Source organism: Chrysochloris asiatica, unplaced genomic scaffold (assembly GCF_000296735.1).
Source record: "Chrysochloris asiatica unplaced genomic scaffold, ChrAsi1.0 scaffold00279, whole genome shotgun sequence".
Taxonomy (NCBI): Eukaryota; Metazoa; Chordata; class Mammalia; order Afrosoricida; family Chrysochloridae; genus Chrysochloris; species Chrysochloris asiatica.
This window is the reverse complement of record NW_006408797.1, coordinates 3,028,326-3,037,474: the sequence shown is the minus strand read 5'-3', so window position 1 is coordinate 3,037,474 and position 9,149 is coordinate 3,028,326. Positions and strand designations below refer to the sequence as shown.

Below are 9,149 nucleotides of genomic sequence, written 5' to 3'. Positions count from 1 at the left end.
TCCTGGGCTATGAGCAGATTTCGTTTTTAGTAACTTTTCCCCAGCAATTGAGACCAGATCCAGTCCAGAGTAACTTGTACTTACAGTAGTTCTCACTGCTTCACTCTCCTCTACATTCTACTCTATACAACAGCTAGAGGGATCCTTGAAAAGCAGGTCAGATCTTATCACATCTCTACCCCAAACTCTTCTGTTTACTCCATGTCAATTCAAAAGTAGGTGCTCAGCCACTCTCATTTTTACTTAGTTCTAGTCATTCTGGCTTTTGCATCTGCACTTCTCTATCCTTGGATACCTCCTCCCCTAGATATTTTGTATAATGGCTCCCTGACCTTCAAATCTCTGTTCTGAGATCATATTCTCAAAGGCCTTGTCAATCATCCCCATCTCTCCCTGTTATTGTGTGCTGCCAAGTCAATTTCTATTCATAGCAATTCTACAGTATACAACAGAGTAGAATTGCTCCAGAGGGGTTACTTGGTTTTGGTTTTATTCTTTAAGGTCTTTTCTCCCACAGAGCAGATAGTGGGTCTGAACGTGCAACTTTTTGCTTAGTAGTCTAGTGCTTAGCTATTGTGCCACCATAGTTCCTTTGATCTCCCTTTTATTTTTCTTCACAGTTGTATCATTATTTTGTTTATTGTTTGTTTTTCCTAGCTGGAATGTGAGTTTTTTGATGACAGATACTTTGTTTTAAGTGATTTTATTTATTATCTGTCTTTTCCTGGGGGATGGTGAGCTTTTTGATGGCACTTTATTTTATTCTTTGCTGTGTCCTCAGTCCTTATCCTCCAGGGATTCAGAGCACATTGTGGTTGAGGTGGAGGGGATGAAGAGGGAAGCTCAAGCATGTTGAAAGAAGGGCAGCTAGCTTGCCTGGGCACATGGGAAACTGTGAGGTGAGATTGGAGGGGCTGGCCAGAAGACAGATCCTAAAGCCCACCAGAAGAGTTAGAAGACTATCCTGAGGGTAACAGAAAACACTCCTCCCCTTCTCCCAAAGCTTATTTTCTGCCTTCAGACAGGGCTGCAATGGGATAAGAAAAATTATCCAAAATTTAGAAATAAATAGATAAAAGAGTTTGCTGGGAGTCCTGTGCCTGAGATTGTCTAGCAGCCTTTGCAGATACTGTTTGATTCTGTTGGTGTGTGCAGGATGGACTTTCTATTGACTTGTCTGTTTTACACCTCTGCAGGGATAGAGGTTAATATCTAGACAGCTGATAGCAATGCAAATGATTCTTATTGGAGAGTACTAAGGATTCCTATTCAAAGCAATGCAGATGAAATTCGTTAGAAATGCAACTATTTAATCCTTGCAGAAAAAAGTCCCCCATGGTAGAAACCAAGATCTCCACCTTTTACTACCATTAGGGAAGTAGACCCTTTTGCAGTTGTTAACTTTTTTCAGCATTCCTTTGGTTGACTGAGTATACATTAAACAGAAACACACACACATAAAACAAACAACAACAACAAAATTCCCACTCTGTTCTTCAAATTCTCCTTTGAACTGGTCATAACATTTTACAGGGTCCCTCATTAATGAATTGAATAAAATATTTTCACATGTGCATTTTATATTTGCGTGAGAATCATGTATTTTACTTTTTGAAAATTGTATTTCAGCAAAAGTCATCTCAGTGAGGACTTAACTTGATTACGCTTGTCGAAAAAAACAGAATCCCTCTATCATTTTACTGTCCTGCTTTTGATTTTCTTCACAGATTTGATATTTGTTTATGCTGATTGTCTTCCCAACTATTACATAAGCTTTGCCAAGACCCGGACTTAAACTTCTCTGTTCAGCGTTCATCCGCAGCGGATTTTCAGTAAACACTCAATGAATGGATGGATGGACGAATGTTATCTGGTCTCAGAACCAACCAGGAGGGCCAGGCCAGCGTTGCTCTGGAGCAGAGGGGTCTAGATTTATCCTGCTAGAATCTAAAGCACTCTAGATGTCTTTTCACTCCTGTAAACTGCTACGCAAATACAACTTGATCTTCCTTGATTCAAGCCGCAGTTCGCACCGGCGATTCTGATTTGGCCCACTGTCTAAGCCCCATTATTTCCATTCGTGGCTATGTAACTTTGATGGAGAACAATTAAGAAGAAAAACCTAATAATAATAATGACATGTTGCGGTTCCGAGCTTTTTTTTCTTCAAATTTTGCCTTTTCTTTAATTTTTTTTTTTTTTGCATTTCTAGGGGCTATGCGCCTGCGCAGTTGTCACTAATCCGTCTGGTTTTCTAGCCGGATAAAGCTCTCCTCAACCTTAATTACATTTTATCCGGATAAAGTTCTCCTTAACCTGAATTCGATTCCTGACGGGGAAGGTTGGTCAGTGCTAGCTGTAATGCCATCACGGCTTCCTAGCGCGCACACTAGACAAATCATAGTCACGGAAAAAAATCTTCGATGTGGCTGGCTACCCTACTATCCGAGGAAGAGGAATAACAAACAACCTAATTATAAACTCTGCAACAGCTAGGCCCGTGACACAAGAAAGAGATAGTATGATAGCATGTTTGTGACTTAAGTGTCAGGATGGCCGAGTGGTCTAAGGCGCCAGACTCAAGGTGAGCACCTTGCCTACGGGCGTTCTGGTCTCCGAATGGAGGCGTGGGTTCGAATCCCACTTCTGACACATCCCTTTTATTTTCTCCGTTCCTTCCCAGCGGCCATTTATATTTTCTTCTCCGGAAAGGCGATCCTAACTTAAACGCTCATATCACGGCCGTCCTTCAGAATCTCTTTTTTTCTGTATCTCCAGCGGCTGATTCGTTGCCCAGTGGCGAAAACAGAGAGATTTGTGTTGGTGAAAGGAAATTAACATTGCTACAAGATACAGCCAATCACATTCAGAAACGTAATATACCTCATACACTTTAAGCTTAGTATAGCACAATGGGAAAGTTTCTTCTACGTCTTCCCTGGTGGTCTAGTGGTTAGGATTCGGCGCTCTCACCGCCGCGGCCCGGGTTCGATTCCCGGTCAGGGAACGGTGAATTTTTTTTCTTTTAAGAAAAAGGAAACTTTTTTTGTTTTGTTAACATGTTGTTGTTAAGTGCCGTCGAATCGGTTCCGACCGTATAGGGTTTCTGAGGAGCGTGTGGTGAAATCAAACCGACTTTGCAGTTCAGTAATGTAAATTGAAACAAAGAGATACCGACTATATTGGCAAACGTGAATGCCAAATAACCTCGATTTAATACAACTTACGTGGATTTTTTCTTCTGCTATTGGGCGTAAAACCCGTATAATCAATTTGATAGCCACTAGTCACACGTGAAACACAGAGATTTCTGAAAATTCTATGGAGTATTTCTTCTCTAATACACATGAAGTTACCAAGAGACCCACACACTCAGTAGCCTTGGTTCACTGTAGGATAAACACTGGACTGCTAACTGCAAGGTTGGCAGTTCAAACCAACCAGCACAGGATAGACTATGAGTCTATCTTCTGTACAGCACTTAACAAAAACAATAAAGGGGTACCACCAGAGTGATCATTGTGATAATGGATATGTTGATGTTAGGTGCCATCGAGTCAGTACCGACTTATGCACAACAGAGCAAAACACCTCCCTGTCTGTGCCAACCTCACACTTATTGCTACTCTTGAGTCCAATTGCTGCTGCCAATGTAACAATCCATCTTATCCGGGGTCTTCCGCTTTTTCACTGACCCTCCATTTTACTAAGTATGATGTCCTTCTCTGAGGACTTGTCCCGTCTGATAATATGTCCGAAGTATGAGAGACAAAGTCTGGCTATTCTGGCTTCTAAGGAGCATTCTGGCTGTACTTCTTCCAACATAGATTTATTTGCTCTTTTGGCATTCCATGGAACTTTTAATATTCTCCTCCAGCACCAAAGCTCAAATGCATCAATTCTTCCACGGTCTTCTTTATTCATTGTCCAACTTTCACATGCATTCGAAACTGTTAAAAAATACCATGGCTTGGGTCAGACACACCTTAGTCCTCAAGTTGTTATCTTTGCTCTTCAACACATTAAAGGGATCTTGTGCAACAGATTTGCCTAATGCAATTTGTCGTTCGGATTCTTGACTGCTGCTTCCATGAGTGTTGATGGTGGATCCAAGCAAAATGAAGTCTTTGACAAGTTCTATGTTTCCCCCATTATATGGATGTTGTTTTTGGTAAAGTTGTGAGGATTTTTGTTTTCTTTACATTGAGGTGCAACCTATAACAAAGGTTGCGGTCTATGATCTTCATCAGTCAGTATTTTAAGTTCTCCTTGCTTTCAGCAAGCAAGGTTGTATCATCTGCATATTGCAGATTGTTAATGAGTCTTCCTCCAATCCTGAAGCCACAATCTTCTTCATCTGTTACAGCTTCTCTGATTAGTTATTTAGCACACAAATTGAATAAGTATACTGAAAGTATACAACCTTGGCACACACCTTTTCTGATTTCAAGCCATTCCTGTCTCCTTGTTCTGGTTGAACAAAGGTTCCTCATGAACACAATTAAGTGTTCTGGAATACTCATTCTGTGCAATGTTGTCCATATCTTGTCACACAATCGAAAGCCTTTTGGTAGTCAACAAAGCACAGGTAAAAGTCTTTCTGGTATTCACTGTTTTCAATCAAAATCCATCTGAAATAAGCAATGATATCCCTTGATCCACATCCCTGTATAAATCTGACCTAATCCTCTGGCAACAGCCTGTCAACACACTGCTGCGGCCGTTTTTGAATTATCTTTAGCAAAGTTCTACTTGCATGAGATAATAATGATATTGTTATGTGATTTCTGCATTCCTTTGGGTCCCCTCTCTTTGGAATGGGCACAAATATGGGTCTCTTCCAATCAGTTGGCGTAGATGAGTGAGTGCCTCCAGTGCTGTATCAGGTTGTTGAAAGATTTCAATTTGTATTCCATCAATCCCTGGATACTTGTTCTTTGTCAATGCCTTCAGTGCACCTTGGACTTCTTTTTTCAATACTATTGATTCTTGATCATATGCTACCTCTTGAAGTAATTGAACATTGACCATTTCTTTTTGGTACAGTGACTGTCTATTCCTTGCATCTTCTTTTGATGCTTTCTGCATCATTCAATATTTTGCCTATAGAATCTTTCAGTATTATAAGTTGAGGCTGGATTTTTTTTCTTCAGTTCTTTCAGCTTGAGAAATGCTGAGTGTGTTCTTCCCTTTTGGTTTTCTAACTCCAGGCCTTTACACATTTAATTATAATAGTTTTATAGATGTGGTAAAATGACAATGACAGTTTCCTGGTTTTGGTGGTGTACTATTGTTATAAAAAATGTAATCACTGGATAAAACTGGGTAAAGGGTACATAGCACTCTTTTGTTGCAACATTCTGTGATTTTTAAAAAGCTCAAACAAGAACCAAAGAACTACTCCTTACACAATAAGTTTCATTAAACCCCAGTAAGTGTAATTCAGGAAGAACATCTCTGGCATCCCATGGTCCCTATTCTATTATTGAAACACACTATCATGTCACTTAATTTGACCTATGTTTTAGTCCTTAAGATTGTCTCCAAGCTCACTGAGGGCAGGACCACATTTCAATTGTTTTATCCATGTGAATCCTATCACCCTATGGACCTCCTTATACAGAATCCTAAGTAAAGTAAATTTTAATAGTAGAAAATATGTGATAAATATAGCTGTAAATTGCTTAAATGTAGTATTTCTCAGATTACAAAATTGCTTTGTAAATCTTTCTACATTAAATTACTCATAGTGACCCTCTATAGGATTTCCAAGGAGCAACTGGTAGGTTTGAATCCCTGACTTTGCACTTAGCAGTCCAGTGATTATCCTACACCCTACATTATACATTATAATGTATAGTGTATCATACATTAGTTGCAGCATTATGAGTGAGCAGAAAACTTTTTGAAATTTTCTCCTTTTGAAAAAATTACTGCCTAATTCTAAAAAGGAATCCTGGTGTGGTGCTATAGATATGGATAAGCAGTGGCCTGCTAACCACAAGGGTGGCAGTTCAAACCCACCAGCTAGTCCTTGGAAACCCTATAGAGGTCAGTATCAGTGGAACTGACTAGATGGCACCTCACATTAATAGCAATACTTCTGAAAATAGTTTTTGATATAAGTTCACAAATACCAATCACCACAATAATGTAGCTAAAACATCAGAAAATTGACAAAACAGTGATGATAAGAACACTGGCAACAATGATTAGTCTAGTATGCTTGCTGGTGACCACCTGCATCTGCTTATGATTGGAAGTGGGGGAAATGCAGCAATGAAGACATGGGCTGAGTTTGGCCATGTTCCATTGCCACTGGTTAATCTCAAAATGGCAGAGAGAAAAGGAAGGCCTGGTTGGTCTGAAGTTTAGAGAGATGTGTGAGTTACCAAACCCATGGACACTGACCTAACCACTAGAGCTGAGAGTGAAGTGGCCAGCTGGTCTGAAATGCAGGGAGATATACGTGAACACCCAAATTTGCAGTTAGCTTGACTAGCTAGCTGACCAGAACTAGACCATGTAAAGATAAAGATACTTGATACTATGAGTAAATATAAATTGCTATAAGCTGGCACTTAACAACAACAACAAATAAGCTGATGAACTGGATCTTTGCTTATGAATGCAGTTGCTCAAAATTTCAACTGGAATAGAAGGATCCTTTATAACAAGCTTGTTTCCTCAGTGCACTAGATTGATATTGTTGTTATATGCCATCAAGTCAGTACCAACTCATAGCGACCCTATGCACAACAGAACGAAACACTGGGCCAACCTCCCAATTGTTGCTACACCTGAGCCCATCGCTGCTACCACTGCACCAATCCATTTCATTGGGGGTCTTCCTCTTTTTTTTTTCTGATCCTCCACTTTACTAAACATGATTGGTCCCTCCTGAGGATATGTCTGAGGTATGGGAGACAAAGTTTTGCCATCCTGGCTTCCAAGGAGAACTCTGACTGTACTTCTTCTAACACAGATTTGCTTGTTCTTTTGGCAGCCCATGATACTTTTAATATTATCCTTCAACACCATAACTCCAATGCACCAAATCTTCTATGGTCTTCCTTATTTGCTGGGACTAGGGATATCATTGCTGACATCAGATGGATCTTGGCTGATAGCAGAGAATATTAGAAAGATGTTTACCTGTGTTTTATGATTATGCAAAGGCTTTCTATTGTGTGGATTATGACAAACTACTATGGCCAACTGGATTGATAGGGATGGGCAATTTATACATTGGCTACCAAAAATGGGGGCTATAAAGATATGAAGTGGCTAGCTTACAAGCGTTCATGAGTGTGCTTAGTTTCAGAACAAATAGTTTTCCTCTTCTCCAGATGGATCTGGTGAAAGATGTGGGATGATGCTGATAGGATTTTATGATTCAATTGTGAGTAATTGTTAGCTGGATTCATTGTGATCATCACAACTGTAATTGTACAAGATGTGTAACTAAAAGATGTTGTTGTTGTTAAGTGTCGTCGAGTCGGTTCCAACCCATAGCGATCCTGAACAGGGTTTCCAAGGCTGTAAATCTTTACGGGAGCAGAATGCCTCAACTTTCTCCCACGGAACAGCTGGTAGTTTCGAACTGCTGACCTTTCGATTCGCAGCCCAATTCGTAACCACTACGCTACCAGAGCTAAAAGATAGGTGTAGTTAATCTTTCATTTCATGAACAGATGATTCCAGGGTCATCCAGATGGAAGAGCACAAGTGGAGCATGAGATCCTACCTAGAAAAACAACAACACAGATGGTGGCAAAGGCAATGGCATGGAAAGGTAGAGTAGCTATGGGCTGTAGACCCATGGACTGAGTAAGGTTTTGTGCCTGTGGGCAGGAGGCTGACTTGCAGAATGTGCCCTTAAGAAATATTGTTTTGTATGTATGTGCACATCAGATATTTTGCTTTGTTTATTTGAGAAATATAAGACGTAAAAGAGATGCCTCAGGGAGGAAGTAGGATAACTATTGTTGCAGGGAGGAAATTGTAATTATTTAGATGAAATAAAGTGTATAATTTGTTGAATGTAAAGCTGATGATCGTATCTGTTAACTTTTACTCAATTACAATAAAAACTTAAAAACACACATGCACACACAAAACTCTGGGAATAATAAAAACAGCTTTTAGCATGTATAGAAGAAACCAGGTGATTCAAAGTATCATTGTAATTGGGTAATAATGGAAGTTTTGACTGGATAACCTTTTTGTTATTAGCTAATAATTTGGTTCTGACTTATACTGACCCTATGCACAATAGAACACTGCCCGATCCTGCACTATCCTCACAATTGTTAAGCTTGAGCCCATTGCTGCTGCCTCTTTGTCAGTCCATCTCCTTGGGGGTCTTCTTTTTTTGCTGACCCCCCACTTTACCTAGCATAATATCATTTTCCGAGGATTATTCCATCCTGATAATATGTGTGAAGTATTAGAGTTGAAATCTGACCATCCTGGCTCCTAAGAAGCATTCTGGCTGTACTTCTCCCAACACAGATTTGTTTGTTCTTCTGACAGGTCATGGTGCTTTCAATATTTTTCTCCAACACGATAATCCAAATGAATCAATTTTTCTAAAGTCTTCCTTATTTATTGTTTAAATTTCACATGCGTATGAGGCTATTAAAAATATCATGAATTGGGTCAGATTCACCTTAGTCCTCAAACTGGTATCTTTGCTCTTGAACACTTTAGAGACATCTTATGTAGAAGATTTGCCTAATGCAATATATCATTTGATTTCTCGATTACTGTTTCCATGATTGACTGTGGTCTAGGCAAAATGAAGTCTCTGACATCTTCAATTTTCTCTCTATTTATCATAGTTATTTATTGGTCCATTTGTGAGGACTTTTGCTTTCTTTACATTGAGGTGCAACCCATACCAAAGGCTGTGGTTTTTTGATGCAAACTATATTGATTTTCATCAGTATGTATTTTAAGTCCTTTTCACTTCCAGCAAGCAAGGTTGTATCTACTGCATATCACAGGTTGTTCATGAATCTTCCTCCAATCATGATGCCATGTTCTTCATATATTCTAGCTTCTTGGATTATTTGTTCAGCACACAGATTGAAGCTTTATGGTGAAAGAATACAACCCTGGTGCATACCTTTCCTGATTTAAAACCA

At 39.5% G+C, this 9,149-nt stretch overlaps 2 non-coding genes across 2 annotated transcripts; both read left to right on the top strand.

The window, feature by feature from the left end:
• Nucleotides 1-2,546: 2,546 nt before the first annotated feature.
• On the top strand, nt 2,547-2,652 carry TRNAL-CAA. Its single transcript has 2 exons — nt 2,547-2,584; nt 2,607-2,652. It is a non-coding gene; the product is annotated as a tRNA-Leu (tRNA).
• A 283-nt stretch (nt 2,653-2,935) lies between these two features.
• TRNAE-CUC lies at nt 2,936-3,007 on the top strand. Its single transcript has one exon. It is a non-coding gene; the product is annotated as a tRNA-Glu (tRNA).
• Nucleotides 3,008-9,149: the final 6,142 nt, after the last annotated feature.